The sequence below is a fragment of the Acanthochromis polyacanthus genome, chromosome 7 (assembly GCF_021347895.1).
Source record: "Acanthochromis polyacanthus isolate Apoly-LR-REF ecotype Palm Island chromosome 7, KAUST_Apoly_ChrSc, whole genome shotgun sequence".
NCBI classification, from domain to species: Eukaryota; Metazoa; Chordata; class Actinopteri; family Pomacentridae; genus Acanthochromis; species Acanthochromis polyacanthus.
The window spans coordinates 4,646,258-4,670,076 of record NC_067119.1 but is presented as its reverse complement, the minus strand read 5'-3'; positions in this window follow the sequence as shown (position 1 = coordinate 4,670,076).

Sequence of the window (23,819 nt, the reverse complement as noted above, 5' to 3'; positions counted from 1 at the left end):
CAATGAAAAATGACACATTTACGCAACCTAATCACACTCACCGGCCTCTTTATTAGGAACACCTGCAGAATCCAACGGCTCGGCCACAAATTCTACTTTTAAGAAACTTTTGCTTTTTTATCTGTTGTAACTTTTATTTATTATTGAAGTATTATTAGTACTTATGACGGGACTTTTTCCTATTTTTCGATTGCTTTTAAATAATGTTTTTCTATAATATCGTGTTGATATTTATCGTTGCATTTTACTGCACATAGTGTATGAGCACGTGACAAATACAAACTCTAGAATCTTATTTTGAAAGTAGTCCATGGATTGTTTTTACAGTTTCAGTACTTGTCTCTGTTTCTGCGTAAACACTGCCTGCAGTTCAGCTGACAAGTCCTTGAATTTTTGTTATGTGACTGTTGATCGCGACTGAATAACAAAGAGTGCAGAATTTTTAGTTTTACAGAGTCTGATTAATTTAAACAGTTTATTTTTGGCAAATTTTTAAGTGAGACATGTAAAATAAAGGTATTTTATTAAAATATCATAATTTGAAGCCTAGATTTGGCACATCACAGAATAATATTAATAATTAAAACATTTTTGTAAATTTTTCTCTTGTTTTTAAAAAATGTTCAGTCATGTACAAAAGTCCCTGAATTTTTGTTATTTCACTGTTTATCACAGTTAAATCACTAATGGCTTCTTAGTGCATTGAGAAGTGCAGAATTTTTAGTTTTTCCACAGATTCTAATTAATGTGAATGGTTCGTTTTTGGCATTTTTTAAAATGAGACATGTAGAATGAAGTTATTTTGACAAAATGTCATGATTTGAAGCCTGGATTTGATGATGGTTTCCAACAGAACAAGTATTATTAGTATTTATGACGTGACTTTTTCCTATTTTTTTTTCTTTCTTTTTAAAGAATGTTCTTCTATAATATCCAACAGTCATGTAGAAAAGTCCCTGAATTTTTGATCACAACTGAATCACTGATGGCTTCTTAGTTGCGTTAAAGAGAGCAGAATTTGTAGTTTTTCACAGAATGTTTTTAGTGCAAACGGTTTATTTTTGGCAATTTTTCAAATGAGACATGTAGATTAAAGCGATTTTTACAAACTGTCGTGATTTGAAGCCTGGATTTGGTGATGGTTTCCAACAGAACAGCACATCACAAGTATTTTTAATATTTGAAGAGTTTAGTTTACTTGAGATAATAACAACAATATTTTTTTTCTATATTTTGTCATGTATTTTCCTGCTTAGTCAAATCTACTCAACTTCAGTTTGATTGATATTATCTCAAGTAAACAATAAAAGAAAAAGTCTTCTGAAAATTTATCAAAACGGAGTTGTCTGTTTTTGCAAACATTCATTTATAGCATGGCTTTTTCCTGTTTTTTGTCTTTAGATAATGATCTTCTATAATGTCTTATTGTTGTTTAACGAACAATCACATTGAATTTGACTGCATATGACAAATAAAAGCTCTTGAGTATTAATTTGAAAATAGTCCTTGGACTCTTAAAAAGTTGAAAGTTTTGACAGTTTCTGCCTTTGATAAATGACTTAATTTTGGCTTATTTTTTTTTTAAAGATTTATAAAGTTTTTGAGCTTCTGAGGACTAAACAAGTTGACCTGAGAATTCAGAGTAATTTCATTTACTGTATTTTATCCATAACTTTGTATCTAAATCTCAGACAGACGAGGAGTTGGGGATTCACTCACTCTCTCGTTGCTTGTTGACTGGTAGCGTGTCGGGGGGGTATTATTTCAGCGTGACACGGCCCCGCTACCTCCGTCTCCATCAGCCCTCTGAGTAAATAATTGGCAGAGCGTGTGACAAAATGGCCGGTGGACAAGTCGTGAGCGTGCAAATGTGCGGCTAATTTGCAGCCTTGAAGCGGGCCCAGGCTCTCTCGTGTTGGATTATTTAAAACAAGTGTCCGGAGCCGTGTGCCATGACTAAATCACCGACTGTGTATTTCATAATGCTACTGACAATATGTTAACGCGTTTTTTCGCCTCCCCCCGCCGTGAACAGATGGGTCCTTTTACTTTATTTTCCACATCAAGTATGATTATTTCTTTGTGCCAAAAGCCACCTGCCGTTCCTTGGTCTCTGTTCTAATTATTTATGTTGGTAACACGCAGCAGGACCTGTTATCAGTTGCATGGCGTCTTAATAAAGGAAGGCGCATCAACATATTGACATCATGTTCAAGGGGAAAATTTATCATCTCGCAGAAAAGCCCGGGCCGAGGGGGAAGTGGGGGGTACCGGAGCGGATCAGGCCGTGTGCCAACACCTCCCAATCTGACCTCCTTTTGTTCTCCCCACTCCTGACTTCCCTCTCCGGCTCACATCTGAGGAACCATGTGATGATAATTAGGTGAAAGCCCATTAAAAAGTCAAATAAGAGGGAATACATTATCATTGAGACGCCCAGACCTGAGGATTTTCTGTTGAGTGCGTGACAGAGAAGGACGCAGGTATCCGGCCGCTGCCCGCAAAACGCCCAAAATGTCTTTATTTGTTTGCTCCACGTTGATTGTTTCTGTAATAGTCAAGGGACCGTGTTGCATTTTGGTATTTGATCTGTTACAACTCTCAAATACTTGTTAAAAGTGGTTCATTTAGGAGAAGGTGGACAAGATTTGACAGACAGGGAGTAGACAAAACACATCCGCGTCAGAGAAAATCTGAAGATAATTGAATATTTATTAATTAATTAAAGCTTTTAACCCAGTCAGCCTTCCATAACACTTCATACATTTGTCCTATTAGAGCGATTATGTGATTTATCAACTATTACATCATTCACCAACTTCTGTTTTATTGAGTAATTGCTTTCAGTGTTGTTGTTTTTGAGAATAACAGCCAACTTTCTATGGTCCTAGCCTCTTAAACATCAATTTTTCCAGTTTTCTTCACTTCCCAAACTGCATTTTTTTGGGTTGTGGACCAAACTTTAGCTCTGGAAAACCCTGATTTTTCCCATTTTCTCGACCAAACAACTAATCAATTAACTGTGAAAATAATCGACAAATAAATTCCACTGAATATACGTGTGAAATATGAGAAAATGAAACAAAACAAGTTACTTGTAGGTCTACATCCACTCCTAAAGCTGAATTTCTTGGGTTATGGACAAACTTTGGCCCTGGGAAACACTGATCTGACCATTTTCTAGAGCAGACAGAACAAACAGTCCTTTTAAACTCTTTATTTAAATCGGTTAACACAAGGCAAGTGAAATATATCAAACTAAATGAAAGAGGCAGACACAGCAGTGTGTAGAAGCAAGAATACAAAGAGTACAAAGATATGTTAAAGTTAGAAAATCAGGAAAAAGCAGATAAAAACTTAGACTGAGATCATGTTATTACCCAAAGTAAAGGAAGTTGTTATAGCAACATGGATAAGTGGACAAGACAACACAGAATATAATGGGTATGAAGTAAAAGTTAAAAAAAATTATTAAAATAAATCTTATGATTTAAAATAAAAACAAAGTAATTAATTTAAGTAAAATAAAATTCTAAAATATATAGTGTAGATAAAGGTAAAATAAAATTTAAATTGAAATAAAATAAATTAAAGTAAAATAAATAAAAATTAAAATAAAATAGTGACATAAGATTAAAAAATATATAATACAGTATGTAAAAAATAATAGAATATACAATAGTGGCAGTATTTTATTTATTCTTTTTTTTTTTTTTTTTTTTTTACATTTTTGTATAAATATTTTTTAATCCCTGGAGGGAAGTAAAGTTGTTCCATCAGCGTGAAGGTTAAATTAAACTAAAATAAAATAAAAAATAGAATAAAATAAATGTAAATAAAATGAATAAATATAAAAGATATAAATATATAAAACATAGTATGGAATAAATCAACAGAATGTACAAGAGTGGCAGTGTTCTTAAAGTTTTTCATTGAAGAGTACACAGAAATGTGCAAATGAGAATGCGCTTGGATGTGCAAATGACATAAGAAGCTGCAGAAACGTTTACAGAAGGGAAAGAGCAGGTTTTGCAATACCTGCAAGATGAACACCAAACAAACGAATAAAAAAACAGAGGTAAATTCTAGTCAGGACAGGAGAAACGTGACATCAGCGACTCCCTACAGAGCCAGAAAAAGGAGACGGAGTCAAAATATAGCAAATAAAAGTAGCAATTAAGTTAAGTATTCATGGCGTTTCAAAGCATCCTGTCGTGGGGATTGGTCACTCTTAATCAGGGCTCCGCTGCTCTAAAATGGAGAACACTTACAATTAAGCATGGTCGATACTTTAATCCCCGCCAGCTAAAAATGAAAACGCCGTAATTACAATTTCACATGCAGCCTCCGCCGGCTCCTAATGTGACTGCAAAAGGGTTCAGAAATATGTCATTGATGACGGCCGATGCATTATAATTACAGATTCCTCTATCCTTTCTAAGCTTTTCTATCCGTCCCGGGCCAAAGACAAAAGCCGACGTATTACCCCACGAGGGCGGTAAGCCATCGCTGCACTCCCATTACCGAGCCAGATTTAAAAGGGTTACAAAACCTTTATCTGCCCATTTAAGAACATATATGGGCTCACGGTATCCACAAGAGTGCAGGGAGGAGAGCGCTCAGACAATGCACTGACCATAAATCTGTAATAGCCTTTAGGATTAAAGAATATGCTCTCTGAGTTTAATTACATATCGCTTGTGAGAGGTTTACCCCGCTGAGGCTGCTGGCGACCGTAGACGAGGGACAGACGGCCCCGAAATTAACAGAAGGATTTATTTAATCTCAACTAGTGAAAGTTTTCTCTGCGTTAATGCGTCCACGTTCGCCGACATGTGGACGAGCAGAGACGGTGAGAGCGTCTCATAGAGGACATAAGGCGAACACACATCTGGGCACAAACACAAAGGAAACTCTCCAGGAACCTTTAACACAAACAACTGTCCGCTGGCAGCAGCATAGCAGGGATTAAAGCTTCATTTAGGTCGTAGAGGAGTGATATTTGCAGCATTTATTAGTTTGAAAGTCTTAAAATAGTTAAAAATAGTTAAAAATAACTCAAAAGATCTGTTTGCACTACTTCTGCAAGGTTGCAAGTAGGGCTGGACCAGGCGTAAACTAACCGTGACGTCACCCGTAGGTTTCAACGCCGAGAAAATGAAGCCCGGATTTTGCTACTTCCTGGTCGCCGTTTTGGATTTTTTGGAGCCAGTGACGTAAAAAGCGTCATCAAACAGACTGGACCGGAGAGCAACTAGGGGCAGGATTGGCTTCTGTTGCTGTCAATCAAGTATAGCCACGCCCCCTGGCTCCGCCAACTTAATTTATTTAAGATTCAGTATTGATTTATTTTAAGATCGGCCACCTGATCTCTCATTTTGACCATGAAAACTAACGGGAAAAAAATCCTGAGCTGTAGAAAATCAGTCTATCACATTTTATTTTTCCAAAAATTAATTGGGGTCTATGGAGAAAAAGCTTTACGGAGCCAACTCCAGCGGACGGCGTGATATTGCAAGTTTTTGACACTTCTGGGTTGGCTTCAATTCTGGAGCCAGATGCTACATCCACTATATATACAGTCTATGGGCTGGACCCGAATATTCGTTTGCTACGGCGGTATCCCCCCCCCCCCCCCCCCCCCCCCACCCACCGGTCGGACGTTACCGGGCGGAACGGATGTGCGGCGTTACGGTCTTCCCTCCGCCTTCGGTCCACATCGGCTCATCCCATCGTGTGATCAGATAAACATACACACATACACACGTGGACAAAATTGTTGGTACCCCTCAGTTAAAGAAGGAAAAACCCACAATTCTCACTGAAATCACTTGAAACTCACAAAAGTAACAATAAATAAAAATTTTGAAAATTAAATAATCAAAATCAGCCATCACTTTTGAATTGTTGATTAACATAATTATTTAAAAAAACAAACTAATGAAATAGGGCTGGACAAAAATGATGGTACCCATAACTTAATATTTTGTTGCACAACCTTTTGAGGCAATCACTGCAATTAAACCATTTCTGTATTTGTCAATGAGCGTTCTGCAGCTGTCAACAGGTATTTTGGCCCACTCCTCATGAGCAAACAGCTCCAGTTGTCTCAGGTTTGATGGGTGTCTTCTCCAAATGGCATGTTTCAGCTCCTTCCACATATGTTCAATGGGATTCAGATCTGGGCTCATAGAAGGCCACTTTAGAATAGTCCAACGCTTTTCTCTCAGCCATTCTTGGGTGTTTTTGGCTGTGTGTTTTGGATGGTTGTCCTGTTGGAAGACCCATGACCTGCGACTGAGACCAAGCTTTCTGACACTAGGCAGCACATTTCTCTCCAGAATGCCTTGATAGTCTTCAGATTTCATCGTACCTTGCACACTTTCAAGACACCCTGTGCCAGATGCAGCAAAGCAGCCCCAAAACATTACTGAGCCTCCTCCATGTTTCACCGTAGGGACAGTGTTCTTTTCTTCGTATGCTTGGTTTTTGAGTCTATGAACATAGAGTTGATGTGCCTTACCAAAAAGCTCCAGTTTGGTCTCATCTGTCCAAAGGACATTCTCCCAGAAGCTTTGTGGCTTGTCAACATGCATTTTTGCAAATTCCAGTCTGGCTTTTTTATGAGTTTTTTTCAGCAGTGGTGTCCTCCTTGGTCGTCTCCCATGAAGTCCACTTTGGCTCAAACAACGACGAATGGTGCGATCTGACACTGATGTACCTTGGCCTTGGAGTTCACCTTTAATTTCTTTGGAGGTTGCTCTGGGCTCTTTGGATACAATTCCAACGATCCGTCTCTTCAATTTGTCATCAATTTTCCTCTTGCGGCCACGTCCAGGGAGGTTGGCTACTGTCCCGTGGGTCTTGAACTTCTGAATAATATGAGCCACTGTTGTCACAGGAACTTCAAGCTGTTTAGAGATGGTCTTATAGCCTTTACCTTTAAGATGTTTGTCTATCATTTTTTTTCGGATGTCCTGGGACAATTCTCTCCTTCGCTTTCTGTTGTCCATGTTCAGTGTGGTACACACCTTTTCACCAAACAGCAGGGTGACTACTTGTCTCCCTTTAAATAGGCAGACCGACTGATTATGAGTTTGGAAACACCTGTGATGTCAATTAAATGACACACCTGAGTTAATCATGTCACTCTGGTCAAATAGTTTTCAATCTTTTATAGAGGTACCATCATTTTTGTCCAGGCCTGTTTCATTAGTTTGTTTTTTAAATAATTATGTTAATCAACAATTCAAAAGTGATGGCTGATTTTGATTATTTAATTTTCAATAAATTTTTATTTATTGTTACTTTTGTGAGTTTAAGTGATTTCAGTGAGAATTGTGGGTTTTTCCTTCTTTAACTGAGGGGTACCAACAATTTTGTCCACGTGTGTATGTCTACGACGTATACACATGTCTATGTGATCACCCCCTCCTCCCCCCAGACGAAAATAGTTGGAGCTCGTCTCTTCCCTTCGCCTTCGGCCCACATCAGCTCATCCCGTCGTGTTCTTCGGCTCATCTCGGCTCATCCATTCGTGTTTCTTACCACCACCTGAATGGCCGGGTTGCTGCCGACTCTGAAGTCACGCTTCACTTCGTTGCATAAACACAAGACAAGATGCTGAAGACCTCCGCTGTTTGGGAATTCTTCAGTTTAAGTGAAGACAAACGAAGGCAACATTTGGACCTGGGAGACCAGACGAACGGATCGGAATATTCGGGCCGTCTCCTCTCCGCCACAAGCCAAGATCTTTATTGCATGAATGCTTCTGCTCAGTGTCTTAGAATGGTTGGCATGGTCTACGGTGCTTCTCTGAGCTTTATTATGAACTGCAAAGTGTCAGCGCTTCACAGTGAGTTCTACTCTCGGCTGGGATCGCCTGCTTTAGGATCCCTCACTGGTTTACTCTCACATATAAGGTAACACTTGAACTGCTGCACAGAAAAGTTCTGATCTTTACTCGCTCCGTTCACAAGACCATGAGTTGCTTTCTCTGTTCTACATGCCCGTACTGAATCGAGTGAAAAGGTTTTTTTCTCTCCACGTTTTACATGGAGTATGTTGCCATTATCTCACAGTTTAAACAGTTTTTAAAGAAATATTTGCGTCCACTTTACTTATTCTTTAGCACCCTTCCTGCCAGATTATTTTTTTGTTGTTTTAGTTTTTTGTATAGTTCTCCCAATAGCTGTAAATTCAACCATTGATTTTTTTTTTATTTTGAAACAGATTTGAAATAGTTTATTTTGTATAATTCACGCAGCGGTAAATTATAGCATTAGAATATTGACACAGAAAGTCCCACGCTGTAAAATGACAGGGTTTTTACGGAATGCATGTTTTTTTCTTGACTGTCGCTGATATTCTACAATTTAAAGGCAGAACTGCAGAATCTTGCAGCTTTTACCAAACACCAGACGGACATAAATTTACCTGGAAGAGGTGTTCAGATACGATTTGTAATGTTTCTTGTGTGGCTGGAGTTTCTGTTAGCGGGACTTTATGCTAACATGCATGTAAAGACCGTCACTTTCCGTCGTCGTCGAGTCTCTGTGACCGTAACTTTTGTTGCGTCTTCGTTTCCGTCCGTCCGTCGATCAGGTGAGACTTGCAGGTGAATATTCTCTGAGCGTTGCCGAGGCGACAGGTTGTGTTTAACAAGCGATGGACCGTATGTTAGCTCTGCTGCTCGGGGACAGGATGTAGGCTAACACCTGCTTCATATTACCTGAATTTCTTTCCAAACAAACGTCGAGTCTGTCTCCCGTCTGTCTGCGGCTTTTTAACCAAGCAGATGTGACGCTGTTCGAGATCCTACCTGCAATGATTCATTAAAACCTGCCAGATGTTTTGATTTAAAGCCGGTCTTTGAATTGTAAAGTCTCGCATTTAACAGACTGAACGGACATTTAACCCTGTGTTAAATGGAGTTTAGTGCAGAGAAAGTTTAGAACGACGAGAACAAAGCTCCCCACAGTGCTGTAGGACAGCAGCACGATAATTCAGCAAGTTATGGAAATGACTTCTATTGAGTACACTTCTTTGAGGAATACAGGGAAGATTATTGCACCGGTTTAATTAGTATGCAAATGTATTTCTTTATGATCACTTTCCTCCTTTCTTCATTATATTTCATCTCTCTATTTATCCTTCAAGAAAGAGAAGGATTCGGCTCACTTTGTCTTGGAGTGCTAATTTATCGCTCTGTGATTAATTTCAAATGCGTTCCCCATTAATCAGACACATCTGTACAATTATGTGCAAAGAATTCCTCCTTTCAGTCGCCGATCTCACCTGCAGTCTCCCCATTTACCGTCAGCGCTATTTAATCTGGAGGTCAAACAAGTGTTTGAAGTGATGTTTTACTCCTCTGAAGCACTTTATTTTAGTGCACATGCAGTACTTAACAGAGTTTTTCCAATCAATCACCGTCGTTCTCTCACTCATCTGTGGAGATGTGGGCTTTAAAATGCAGACGCAGCAGACTAAACTGATTTATCCAGGATAATTCACCTCACACAAATGTAATACATCACAGCAGATACAGTACTTTAAAGATATACTCTGGTTTTATTCTTCTTTACTGTAATAAGCTTCGTTTTACTTGTGAAATAATCGTCCTTTTAAAGCCTGCAGGATTCCTCTTCTGATGAATGATTCAGATCATCTACTTCTTACCTTTCTACTCTAGTCTACTCTAGTCGTACTTATATTGATTTTCAGTCATGTTTGTCACTCATGTGTTGCATTTTCTTGTCATTTTGTTTTCTGATTAGTGTCTGGCAAAAGAATTTCCTTTGGGATTTATAAAGTTTTCTCTTATCTTATGATTTAAAAAGTGCTTGAAAAAGAGTGGTGAAGTGACTGTTGTTGTGTTTAAACAGGTTTTACTTTAATGGAAACCACGACACAAACATTCTTGTTGTTTAATTTCACATACGTACGTATATGTCTATTTAGTAGGGCTGGCCCGAATAGTGGTTTCTGGCCTCTGAATATCCGGGCCCTATTAAAGACAAATATCCGAATATTCGTTCTGCCCCGTAACGTCCGGCAGCGGCGTTGCGGCGGCTTGTGGCAGAGACGGCCCAAATATTGGGCTCCGTTCGTCCAAATGTTGCCTTCGTTTTGTCTTCAGTTAAACTATAGAATTCCAAAACAGCGGAGGTCTTCCGCATCTTGTCTTGTGTTTATGCAACAAAGTGAAGCGTGACGTCAGAGTCGGCAGCAACCCGGCCATTCGGGTGATGGAAACAAACAGGAATGGAGGAGCCGAGATGAACCGAACACGACGGGACACGAAGGTGAAGGGAAATTTCGTCTGGGGGAGGAAGGGGTGATCACATAGACACATCCCAGATAGCAAACTATGGGTGAATCAATGTTGAATCTATGTTGAGACCTAACGTAGAAATTATACAGAAAGCGCAAGGTTGATAAAATGTTGAGTCAACGTTTGCTTTTCAACCATAAATCACACTTTACCCAGATAGCAAAAGATGTTAAATCAATGTTGAATTAGGGTTAAGAAGGTTGAATTGTGGTTACGGTTGAAGATTGATGGTTGGATCAACGTTGATTCAACAACATTTTGTCAACATTGAAGTTTGTGTTTAAAAGATACCATTGAATCTACATTGTATTTTGGTTTAATTAAAATGTTTTACAGGTCAGTGTTTAATTAATGTTGAATCTATGTTTGCAAACATGTAATCTATGTAAGCAAACGTTGACTCAACATTTTATCAACCTTGCGCTTTCTGTATAATTTCGACGTTAGGGCTCAACATAGATTTAACATTGATTCACCCATAGTTTGCTATCTGGGAGGTGTATATGTTTATGTGATCACAGGATGGGATGAGCCGATGTGGACCGACTGGGGTGGGAGGTGGGGGGAAGGGGGAGGGGCGAATATTCGGATACCAAACTTAATATCAGGATACCGCCGTAGCGAACGAATATTCGGATATTCGGGATATTCGGGTCCAGCCCTACTATTTGTTGATTCAGTCGTCAACCAAAATTTATCTGAATTGAAAAACTTTGCTAATGGTGTCATTGTAATTTGACAAAATGTGATTAATCATGATTAGATTATTTATTTTGAACGTGCCCCACCGCTAATGTTTAGGCATTGACGATAAAGAATCTAACCTAATCACATCAAAGCATCTGATGGACTTGAAGGGACTGTTCTGGCACCAGCTGACTGCAGCTTTCATCCAACTAATATTCAGACTTTAAACATCACAAATTGTTTAGTCTTTCAATAAAGTTGGAGTAATTTTGTGTGAATTGTATGAAAATGAAGCCTAACAAGAAGCTCATTAGGAGGATATTTTACAGAGAAAACTCGGCAAACTTGGTGATTTAATCAAATTTTCACTTAATCTGGCAAAAAGTGGACTCCTAACTCCCCAACAAGGTTATTTTAAAGGGGTGTTTGACATCGAAAAGCAGGAAATTCTCTCATTTGAGAGACTGGAATCGGAGAATGTTTTTCACCGTTGACTGAAAAGTGACTGACTGAATGAAAACAACCAAAGATAACCGGATGGTTTAGTAGATGTAGACGCTGCAGCCCAAACAGGAAGTGGTTAAACAAACAACAAATCCGTTCATTAAGCTGCATCATTACAAGGTTTTAGTACAAAAGTGGCTCTTTTTAATAATAAGTATACTTTATATAGAATCCTTAAGAACAGTGTTCATAGAGAGTTAAAACATGCAACACAGAAAATCAAGCAAGACTCAAGGAGACGAATCAGAGCAGTCAATTAAAATAAATAGTAAAACTGATCATAAATTAAATGAATAACTAGCTACATTATCACTCATATCAAACAAAGTAACTAGACAGTTTAGAAATTAAAGAATAGGACTGAGAGTTAGTTAGAAATGAAAAACCCAAAAAATTACAGAATTAAAGAATTAGAGAGATGACATCACAGCAAAGAACCAGGCAGCTAGAAGTAAAACAAAACAAGAAATAACATCTAAAATAAACAGGATCCAATACAAAATGGAACACTAAAACTAAATAAAGATAAAAGTAAACTTCACATTAATGCAAGTATATAAAAGTGGATTTTCAGAAGTGATTTAAAAGAAACTACCGACTCTAATCTCCTCAGACAAGTCGTTCTAAACTACCTACTATACAATATTATCAGAAAATCGGTAACTATAAACATGCTTCCCTCAGTTTTTGTTACTTTTTTTATAAATTTGTTTATCTAATTTGCATTAAACCGTTCTAAAAGTAAATTTCAGACTGAGCCAGTCCAACTTGACTTTGTATGGAGTCTTTAAGCAACATCATCATGAGAAACTCTGCTAAAAATGAAGTAAATCATTGTATTTTAAGGATTGTTTTCTGATAATTAGGTCTAATCTTGTATCTTTGGTGAAACAAATATTTTGCCGTGTCTTGTTATCTCCATTACCTTCAATAGCTTGCCTAAGAACAGCAAAATCACACTTTTCCATGTTTTTTATTCAACATATTTGCATCTAGAAGAGGTTAAACTGTGCAGCTGACGCCTCCAGAAGCTCCAGAAAGATGTTGAGCAGCCGGTTTCGTCTCCTGTCAGCTGTAAGTCCTGACAGGGAGACGAGTCGGACCTTAATCTCTCCATAGGTGTCCATGATGGCTCCTCTCCACCTCTGTTCTCACTCAGATCGTGTTTAATTCCCATAATCCCGTAGACTCCACAGCTAAATGAAACGGGACCCTGAAAACTCCGCTCATGTGTACGGCGGGGGTTGATTAAATCGGCCCCTTCCCGTGCGCTGCTCCCGGCGCTTTGTTTTTTCTAATCACTGCTGACTAATAAGACCCCTCCGAACGAGATCACGTTGTGGCGGATCACCTGCGCTAACCTTCTGTCGAGCTACGAGGCCTGTGATGTAGTGTGACTGCTTCAATCAAAGCAGCAGATTTGAATATCCGCAAGACTCTCCAGCAAACAGCCTCGGCGTGAGATTTATGCCCTCATTGAGAAAATTACATTCACTCCCTGTCCTCACTGTTTGGCATCCATTACAGTTCATTATTATCTTCTGAAGCCGTGCAGCTCCGTAATAAAAGGCGGGAGGGAGGGAAAAAAAAAAAGAAAAGCGGAAGTTTGTGCCTAGATTGAGGCATAAATTGTCCCGTGCCTGCTGTTGCAAAACACTGGGCCGTATCTAATTATTTTCTTTCTGCTCTCCGGCCTCGCTTCCTGTACGTCCACGTGTGAGTTTGTGACCAAAGCCGTGCAGCGGAGTTCAAATCGGACTTATTTCTAGCCGCATAGAAGGGCAGATGTAGTGAAGCAATTATGGGATGGCTTCCTGTGAAGTTGTGGTGATGCTTTCATGACCTAGGTGTTGGTATGTGTGGATTTGACGTTGCAGTTTAACATCATGATTTGAAGAAATGCGTACAAATAAAAGAGAAGGTGGAAGCAGGGAGACAAAGTGCTCATTAGTTTGCATAACCTAGCAAAATTTGTGGAATATTGTACTTTTTTTTTGTTAATAAAATGGTGGTTTGCACTGCCACCTTGCAGCTAGAAGATCCCCGGTTTGCGTCCCTTCCTTCCCGGCATCTTTCTGCATGGAGTTTCCATGTTCTCCCTGTACATGCGTGGATTTTCTCCGGATTCTCCGGCTTCCTCCCACAGTCCAAAAACATCCATCCGTTATCGAGGTTATCATTTGGGTCATGGAGGTCTGGAGTCTATCCCAGCTGATTTAGGATGAAGACAGGAGACACCATGGACAGGTAGCAGTCTATCATAGGACCGCATATACAGAGATAAACAGTCACACTCACACCTATGGGTAATTTAGAGTTATCAGCTAACCTCAGCTTGTTTTTGTTGCTTTGTGTTAGCTAAAGTTCCTCTATATTAGTTAAAGTTGCTCTGTATTACTTAAAATTGCTCTTTGTTGGCTAAGGTTGTTATATATCAGTTAAAGTTGCTCTAAAATGAGTTACAGTTGCTCCATATTAGTTCTAATTGCTCTATATTAGCTAAACTTTCTCAATATTAGTTAAAGTTGCTCTATATTAGTTAAATTGCTCTGTGTTAGCTAAAGTTGCTCTGTGTTAGCTAAAGTTGTTCTATATTAGTTGAAGTTGCTCTAAAATGAGTTACAGTTGTTCTATATTAGTTAAAATTGCTCTATATTAGCTAAACTTGCTCTATATTAGCTAAAGTTAATCTCTATTAGCTAAAGTTGCTATGCATTAGTTAAAGTTGCTCTATATTAACTAAAGTTGCTCTGCATTAGCTAAACTTGCTCTATATTAGCTAAAGTTAATCTATATTAGCTAAAGTTGCTCTATATTAGCTAAAGTTAACCTATATTAGCTAAAGTTGCTATGCATTAGTTAAAATTGCTCTATATTAGCTAAACTTGCTCTATATTAGCTAAAGTTAATCTATATTAGCTAAAGTTGCTATGCATTAGTTAAAGTTGCTCTATATTAGCTAAAGTTGCTCTGCATTAGTTAAAGTTGATCTATATTGGTTAAAGTTGCTCTGCATTAGTTAAAATTGATCTATATTAGCTAAAGTTGCTATGCATTAGTTAAAATTGCTCTATATTAGCTAAACTTGCTCTATATTAGCTAAAGTTAATCTATATTAGCTAAAGTTGCTATGCATTAGTTAAAGTTGATCTATATTAGCTAAAGTTGCTCTGCATTAGTTAAAGTTGATCTATATTAGCTAAAGTTGCTATGCATTAGTTAAAATTGCTCTATATTAGCTAAACTTGCTCTATATTAGCTAAAGTTAATCTATATTAGCTAAAGTTGCTATGCATTAGTTAAAGTTGATCTATATTAGCTAAAGTTGCTCTGCATTAGTTAAAGTTGATCTATATTGGTTAAAGTGGTTCTATGTTATTTAAAATGGATCTATATTGATTTAAGTTGCTCTATATTAGACATTCTCTAAAATGAGTTAAAGTTGCTCTACATTAGTTAAAGCTGCTCTAAAATGGATAAAAATCGCTCTATGTTAGTTAAAGTTGCTCTTTATTCTATCTTCTGGCTGTTATTGGTCATTTCAGCTGCTACCTTGGACGTTAAAACAAACGTTTGGTGCTGACAGAGGTAGCAGCTCTGCTAACAGCTATGCTAACAGCTATGCTAACAGCTGGGCCGGCCATGGGAGCAGGTGATGATAGGCCCCCTGTACAACACACACACACACACACACTCACACACACACACACACACACACTCCCTCCGTCCTCCCCCCTACCTCCAGCGTGCTCAGCGAGGAGTCTTCATAAATAATCTTCCAGCAATCTGCCTCTCCCTCCACTCTCTTATTAATTACTTTTACGGCCAAAATCAAACATCTGTCATGCTAGAATATACAAATTAATTATGCAGCTTCTCCCCATCAAGATCCATATAACACTGTTCCTCAGAGGCTGCGGAGGCGCCGGCAGTCAGACTGTTTATATCCTCCGTGTTATCTCTTCATTTCTTCACAAAGATCTGAGACCTGCCTCAGGAGAATTAAAAGACAATTTACGACGGGTTGGCCGAGGTGCTGCTTACTCGCTGTTCAGGCAGATTTAAGGAGATTACCTGAACTCGCAGAGCTCGCTGTGATTATTTTGTTTTTAACCTTTGGTAATCCAGGGAAAGTCATCTGAGCAGTCTTTTACCGTGTTTGACAACGCAGTGGCTCGTTTTTAATTTCAGGGACTCAGATTCACTGATTTCTAAAAGACAAAAATGGGAAAGAAGTGCAGTTTCTTTAGAAGTTTAGGTTTAGGAGTGTGGTTTTTCCACAATAATCAATCAGTTGTCTGGTATTAACTTAATCACCAACTTTTGCATGAAACAAGGGAAATGTCTCTTATTGAAATTTATTATACACAAATATTTTCTGCTTTCTTTCCCCGTCTTTGACAGTAAATTAAAAATCTGTTGGTTGTCAGCAAAACGAGACATTTTTGGCTGAACTGCAGGTTGTTTTTAACCCTCCCGTTGTCCTCATTTACAAGCACCAAAAAAATATTGTTTCTCTGTCTGAAAAAAATCCAAAAAATTCAGCAAAAAAATTTCCCAAATTTCTGAAAATTTGCAAAACCTTCAGGAAGAAAATTCCAATAATTCCCTAAAAGTTTACTTTGAAAGTGTTATTTTAAAAAAAGAAAATTCTTGTAAATATTTTCAGAAATGAATAAAAATATTCAAAAAAAATCCTAAAAATATCCAAAGTGATTACATATATATCAGTAAATTTTCTAATATTTTCTTTCAGAACTTTCACCAAAAAAACAACCAAAATCCAGTGAAATTCACTGGATTTTGGTTGTTTTTTCTAAATGTTTTCTAAAACTTTTTTGTTCCAAAAATGTTGAGAATGCGGAAGTTCTCACTGTGAAAATATCATTTTTTCCACGTTTTCAAACTTTAAAATGGGTCAATTTGACCCGCATGGTGACACGAGGGTTAAAAATAAAATTTAGCTATTTTTCTGAATCTCAAACAGCAGTTATGTGCGTTAATTCTGCATAAACATAGCTGCTGTGAGTGTAACCGTAGATATCCGTCCAGTCCAGTACCTGGCTGGTTCAGACCTCCGTTAAACGACAGAAAGATGATCTCCGAGGTCCGCCGGCCCACTGACAGAAGACAGCTGTCTGCCCATCCTCCAGCTCGGCTCTGAGGCGTCCTGGGACTCTGCCTGCTCGCAGGTCAGGACCCCGGAGGGGAGGCACCATTTGGTACCAGTTACCGAGCGGCAGGGGGCCGCCAGTGCCTCCGTCCCTCCTTTCAGTCAAGGTAGCGGCGGCCAGGCGGACCCGGGCAGTTCCTGGCCGGCTGACTGGCTGGCACCGGCAGCAGCTACCCATCATGCCACAGTGGTGAAGGGCCCGGTGACCTTGAGACGGGCCGGGCTCCTCCCCCTCGCTGTGCTGCAGACTGCTTATAAGAGGATGGATGGATGGAGGCGCTTTCTGTCCGTCCTGGTGCTCGACCGAACATGTGCTGCATGAGAGGAACTCACTGTATCGTGTTTTTACACCGTGGTTACTGGAGGAAGGTTGACTGAGCAAAAAATTAAACTGTAAATACTCAAAAAAACACACCTGCTTTTGACAGTTTACTCAGTTATGGCGCTTTTGAACATTGTGTGTGTCAGTTAGCATTTAAACTATTTTTTATTTACCTTTTAAGCAAAGAAAAACACTTTTATGCCTGAAAGTGATGACTATCTGAAGTCCTGTTAGCCCTGCAAGTACTGTATGTAACCACAAAAACTAATTTAATACTGTAGAATGCTGCTGCATATATTTTAATTGCTTTATGTAGTTGATGACATAAAGAATAGGAAACTCAACAAAAAACATGAACACAACAGTTTGGATCAGTTTTGTTTTGTTTTTGTTTTTTTACTTATGACAACTTCCAATGAAATTATGTTCAACCAACAAACTATTCTGAGTCAGAAGAATTAGCTTTCCCTCTGCAGTTAAAAATAAATGTATGAAATTGTCCAAGCAATCTTAAGTGGATGCAGTTACCGACATTATTCTGTCAACCCAACTCATCAAAACTTAAAAGATTAGTTTAAATTAGTAAATCAGATGGAGGGAGTGAGATTCCTCTACAGTCAAAGGTACTTTTATCTGCCACCTACTGTTGGGTAGTATGGTTTTTAAGTTGATTACGCATAAAAATTAAGTTGGAGCTCGTATTTCCAAGTTATTTGAAAGGATTTTTAAAAATACTATGTGCCATAATTACCAACACAAGTTTTAAAATTGGCAAATAACAACATGTGGAAGGAATTAAAGTGAAGAACAATAATTAGGTCAGTTTAATGAAGTTACCCCAACTAATGCAGAAATGTGAACTTTAATTACACACAATATTACCAACATTATTATGATAATAGAGTTTGTAACTAAAAACCTTCATCAAAATCAGTACATTTGAATTTTTGTCTTGCAACCACACATTTTTTTCCTAATAAATAATAATAAAATAGAATAAGCGGTGGAAATCTGTGCATTGAATTACTTTGCAGCGCAAACAACCAATGGCATCTTGTCTTATGGACGTAATTACTGTAATTACTGACACAGCTGGTAGTTTACTCTGGAGGTACTGTCTGTAATTTAACAAAACATGGAAAATCTGTAAACAAAAGCTATAGATTATCTAAATATTACAGTTAAAACTGTTAAAAAGAGTCCCATCTTTTTGCTGCTATCTTATAAAGGACTAAACGTTTAAAGAACTGGAATAGTTCATTGTATGTAAACATCCAAAATGTTGAATTCTCCATTTGAAGCTCCTTCAAACCCCCAGACGTTTCTTTAATTGTATTGATGTTTATCTCCTTCTGCTCGCTGTTGTTTTCAAACACACATTAAATTTAAAAGCGGTGATTCTACTGACAGCTGTAAAAAATAATAAAGCGGTGCGTCTTCAAAAAAAACGCAACAACTTGTAAACACCTCCACAAATCTGCGGTAATGGAAATCCTCAGATGCTTTTTGGTTTCCTTTGGATCTGCGAACATCAGCACGATAAATCCCACCAGCTTCACACTCACCTGTATGTACACACTCACCTGCTGTTGCCATGGCGATCCCAGCACGGGAGGCCCTTTCCGTCTTTGTCGTCAAACAGCGGAGACGAAAGTCGCCAATCCAAACAATTTATGACTGTTAAGCGTGGCAGCGTATATTATGACAAACAACACATGCTCCGTGGTGCCAGCTGGTGTAATGATGTGGTAATGCCGGACTCATTAACTCCTGCACACAGTTTATGGCGGCCTTTTACGGCGGAATTAATTGATTCACACATGCATTAAAGCAAAAATAATTGGAATGAAAATGCAGTCGCATGCTGGCCTCTAATCTGTCGTAAACAGTGGTGGCGGCATTATTCATGTAAACGACTGGTCATATACGCAATAAACAACCTAGCGTCGCATTTTTCGCCAAAAATCTGCATCTTTAACGGCTATTAATGACCCCGGACGTATTTCTGAAACCACCCGTTTATTCCCAGGTTGTCGGCGGCGGTGACATCTCCCCAGCAGTTGAGCTCTGTTTGTTGTTTAACCATGTATGCTGATTAAATCTCATTCATTATTTGTTCAAACCAGCCGGTAAATGGAGAGATTAATGTGGGAATTTTAATCACACGCCGCCTGAGTTCGACTTTACAGCTTGATCTCAGTGTTCGTAACTTTCACACAATTTCTCTACACTTTCAGTCGATTCTTTCATGCTTGAAAGTCGGATTTGGAGATTGAAATCGGGAATTTGCCCGATTTTTCCTTAAATTTAAGCACTGTCAGTAAGAAAAAGTCGCTGAAAACCTTGAAAAGTCTTTAAAAAGAGTCAGGATTAGTTGAAAACTTAGGTGATGAGTCAACTTTTTTCTCTTTTCTCATGTTTTTTGCATTGGTTAGAATCAGGTGAAAGATGTGACAGTGGATTGTGTTGCAAAAGCAAAGGTTTAGTCCATTTTTCTCAAGATTTTTCTTATTAAAGTACTTAAAAGTATATCTGAAATAAAATAAGATGCTTTACTTAGACTAAACCGATTGAAAATGGTGTCGCTTAGAATGCAAATATGTCTAAATTGTCTTGTGACTTTTCTTTTTTTAGAATTAGTGTGTATTTTGTTTCATTAATGATGTTTCAACATTATTTATCTCCAGTCTTAGTGGAATATATGCACTATTAAACAACAAAAACAAAATAATTTAACAATATTTTGTCCTGCAGACCGTGAAAAAGCATAAATGGCAACATCAAGTGGTAATTTTCGCCATTGAGACGTGAAGTGCCTAAAACTGCAGTTCCTCTATTGTCCACTTGAGGCTGACTCCAACACTGAGCCACTTCCCATAGACCTCCATGTTAAAACGTCCAATTTTACAGCAGAAACAAACGTGTTTACAGTCTGATACAATAAACAGTTTTGGTCTCTATTGCTAGTTTTCTTGTCCGTGATCATTTTAAGCAGAGTGAATACTTGTATAACTCTCCCATTTACATTGTATTAAGGCTTGAAGTTGGGCAGGATTAATGGTGTGGTCGCTTTGAGTGGAAGGCAGGTGCTTTCTGTGGCTTCAGCGGCAGTAATGCTCCACCTCTTTGCTCATCTTTGGATTATTTAGGACTAGTCTGGCCCTGCCAAGGTGATGACAACTGTTCCATCTTGATATGTAGTCTGTGGGATGTAGCCACAGTGATTTCACCCGTTATTTTACTACCTTTTTGAAGCCTTGAGTTTGGCATTTTCTTAGCTGGCTATCTCAGTTGTCTTGGGTTGGCCATAAAATACCCTTCCTTTTTATACTAACTATTCTCCTCTAAATGTGACCACAATTTGCTAAATAAACATCATGCTGTGTTTATGGAGTCTTAAAACTAGGAATTGAAGCCAAAAATTTAACATGGAAATGTTTATTGAGCGAGCAAATCAAGTGAGAAGTTGGGTAATTTTTATACCATCAGACTTTGTTTTACAACCAGAGGAGGTGCCCCCTGCTGGGGATTTGAGGTAATACATGTTTATAACACTGAAGCATTGACCTCATGTTTCACAGTCCACGTTCATTACCAACAAACACTGATTTCTTTTTAGCAAAATGTTCGTGAAAGTACAAGAATCACCATTTTTATTTGGTTTTGACACTGTCTAATTTTTGTTAGATGCAACATTGAGATCGAAAAAAGTGGAAAAAATGTGATGTAATATTAAATAATTGGAGGCCATAACTTACCGACAGGGCTTTTTCAGGCTCAGATTGGGCCTTTAAGTCACGAATACCACGCATTTCCTGTTATTTCTGATCATTTTATAAACAAAAGTATTGGTTATGCTTGAGTAAATGAAACCCCAACTCGCAAAACTGATCAAATATATGTTTTATTAGCTATTATTATTATCATTCTGGTGCCGGCTATGACGTCTTTGTAAAGAAATTCCTCTATATAAGAAAAACTGGACACTGGACTTCAGTAGTCCCAACAAAATGAAGCGTGGTGATGTTTGGTTCACAGTCAGGTGAAAAGACGATCTGTTTTTCTTTGAACGCGCTACAAAACCTTTTCCAGCTGCATCAGAAATAAAAGCTCTGCTGAATTCATCTTCCAGGATGATTCATTAGGAGAACGGCAGCATTGTGTGTGACGCCTCCACGGTGGTCAGGGCTCATTTTTAGATCTCTTTTTGTTGGAACGGCACAATAAGGAACCTCTGAGGGAACAAAAGGGGATTTTCTTTTAGCATATGTGACAGTGAAAGTCTGACATTTAATCAAAGATAGAGCTGGAATCAAATAAAACGGAGAGAAAGGGCTCAGGCTCCTGCCCCGGATGACTCGCTACCAACATATGTTTCAGAATTCTCCCCCAATCTCTGAGATGAAATGAAGAAAGGATTTAGCCGGGAGATAATTTTCTGCGGCTGCATTGCGACGGGGCTCACATCAAAGCGGTCCCAGCGCTCCATATTGAGGGAATGATTTTTATCTCTTGGGCTGGACTTAAAGGTAATTGTATATGGTACAAGCTGTGCTCCGCTCCAAGCCCCGTAATGAATTCCTTAATCCGAATCTCATTGTTATGAACCGCACAATTACTTCCCCGGGATAAATAATCCATCTTTTGAAGCTGGGCAGATATTGGTTTTTAGTGAAGGACACTCAATCAGCGGATTATGTGTAAATTGCTTTCGCTGTCGTGCGTCACTCTCACCGGCTACATGTGTGTTTAGCAGAGATACGTACACGTGAAAATCACCTTTAAACATCCTCTAATTGTGTAGCTTTTGTCGGAGCTTTCAGCTGCATCTTTGGGTCATCTGTGATTGAAGATTGGGCTGGTGTAGAGGCTGCATATGGCCAAATATTATCCAGTACTCTTGTATGATATGCTTTTTTGTTACAGGATTATAACTATCCAGAAAAGTGAAACATCCATTAAAATAATTCTGAATCCCAACAAGTTTCTGGGTGTTTTTTTAATTTGCTCCTGTCACGTTTTTACTCACCGTAGGCTCATTTTTTTACTGGCGTCTGTGGGTCAGGTAGAAGAGAAAGTTGTTTATTTACAATTCCACAGTTTCATTTAGCTTTTATCCAAAGCGACGCACATCTGAGAGTGGATACCACACGAGCAAGGATCTCGTCAGGAGGAAGCAACCTGGATTGGAGCCATAAAAGAAGTTCCGCTGTGCTAATAGGACTGTAGTGTCTACAGGCAGTGCAGGTCAAACGGGATTATTATGGGGGGTTTTTGCGATCTGTCAAGTGCAAAGGTGTTCAGTGAAGATGTGGCTTTTAGTGTTTTCTTAAAGACTGAGAGAGGCTCTGCAGATGGAACACTAGCTGTGTTTCCGTTACCCTTAGATATGCGCAAAATGTAAATAGCGGAATAAAAAACTGGTAATGGAAACACCTGAATTTCGAAAAAGGACTAAAATATCGCTAAAAAGTTTTTACGGTCTCATGAGGAGGTTTTTCAGATGTTTCCATATTGGAAAAATATCGCAAAAGCGCAATGGAAACACTTTTTCCACAATTGTACGTCATCGGACGTGACGTACCTGGTCACATGACCAGTTCTCTAAACATGGCGTGGTACATGTGGACAGAAGAGGAGACAGAGACTTTTCTTGCCATTATTCTTGAGAAAATCATCACTGCCATACTAGACAGCAAACAGCAGAGGAATGCAGAGTGTTAGAAGGAGATAGAAATGAGGGAGAAAGGGTTCGACATCGAAAGCTCGCGGGATGATATTTTACGAGAGTTACGATGCTTCTGCCCAGAACAACCTCCAATGGAAACACGTTCAAAGCGCAAATATACTTTGTCGATATTTTAGAAATATCGCTTTTATTTGGTGAAAAACTGTAATGGAAACCCAGCTAGTGTTTGGTAACTCATTTCTTTGCCCTTTCTCTAGATGCTGAATCTGAAGATGCCGTTGCTGCATCAAAGCGTGTGTGAACGGGAAAACGTGAGCTTTGACTGTCAGTTTGGAACGTTTACATCAATGTGTTATTCAACATTTTGTGTTGCCCTGCAGAAAATGAAACCGCATAAAGCTAATTATTATCCACATGAAAACAGCTACTGTATATGACGGTTATTTCCACTGATATGCACAAATGTTTGGGACTTTTCTCATCACATTCTTCTGCTAAATCTGCCCAAGGAGACACTCGGTTCGAGCTGAGATTACATGACTCTCGGCCAGCGTGACTCTAAAAGAAAAAAAAAAGATGCTCAAGATTTCATGTCTGGGACAATCCTTGTCACAGCTTGTATCACCTCACCGACAGATGTCAGCGAAATCAGCGACAGCCGATCATGCTGATCCCCCCCGTAATCATGTGCGATGATCCCACCGTGACACGGAGCTGTGGGAAATATGTCCGTCAATACCGTTGCCGCGGGCAGATGCACCACCCCCCTCCACAGCCGGCCTCCTCACCGAGCTGATCTGTCCATTAAACTGCTTCTGCGTCTCCCTTTGACCTGTCGTTTCTGCAGAACGCCGACGACACGCGCTCTGAGCTGCTGTGTTTGTGCTTACCTGGTATTTTGTTCCAGGTCATGCGTGTCGTGATGCTCACAGAGGGCTGCACAGCTGCTGTCCCCGACCCGCCGCCGCCTCCCCACGGACGGAGCTGCAGCTCAGTTGGAGAAAAGGCCGCCACACAAAACGCCGCCTCCCCAAAAAGCAGGGCTCGGCATATGCTCGGCTAAGGAAGCAGCATCAGACATTGTTGCAGAGCTCAGCTCTACGTGGCG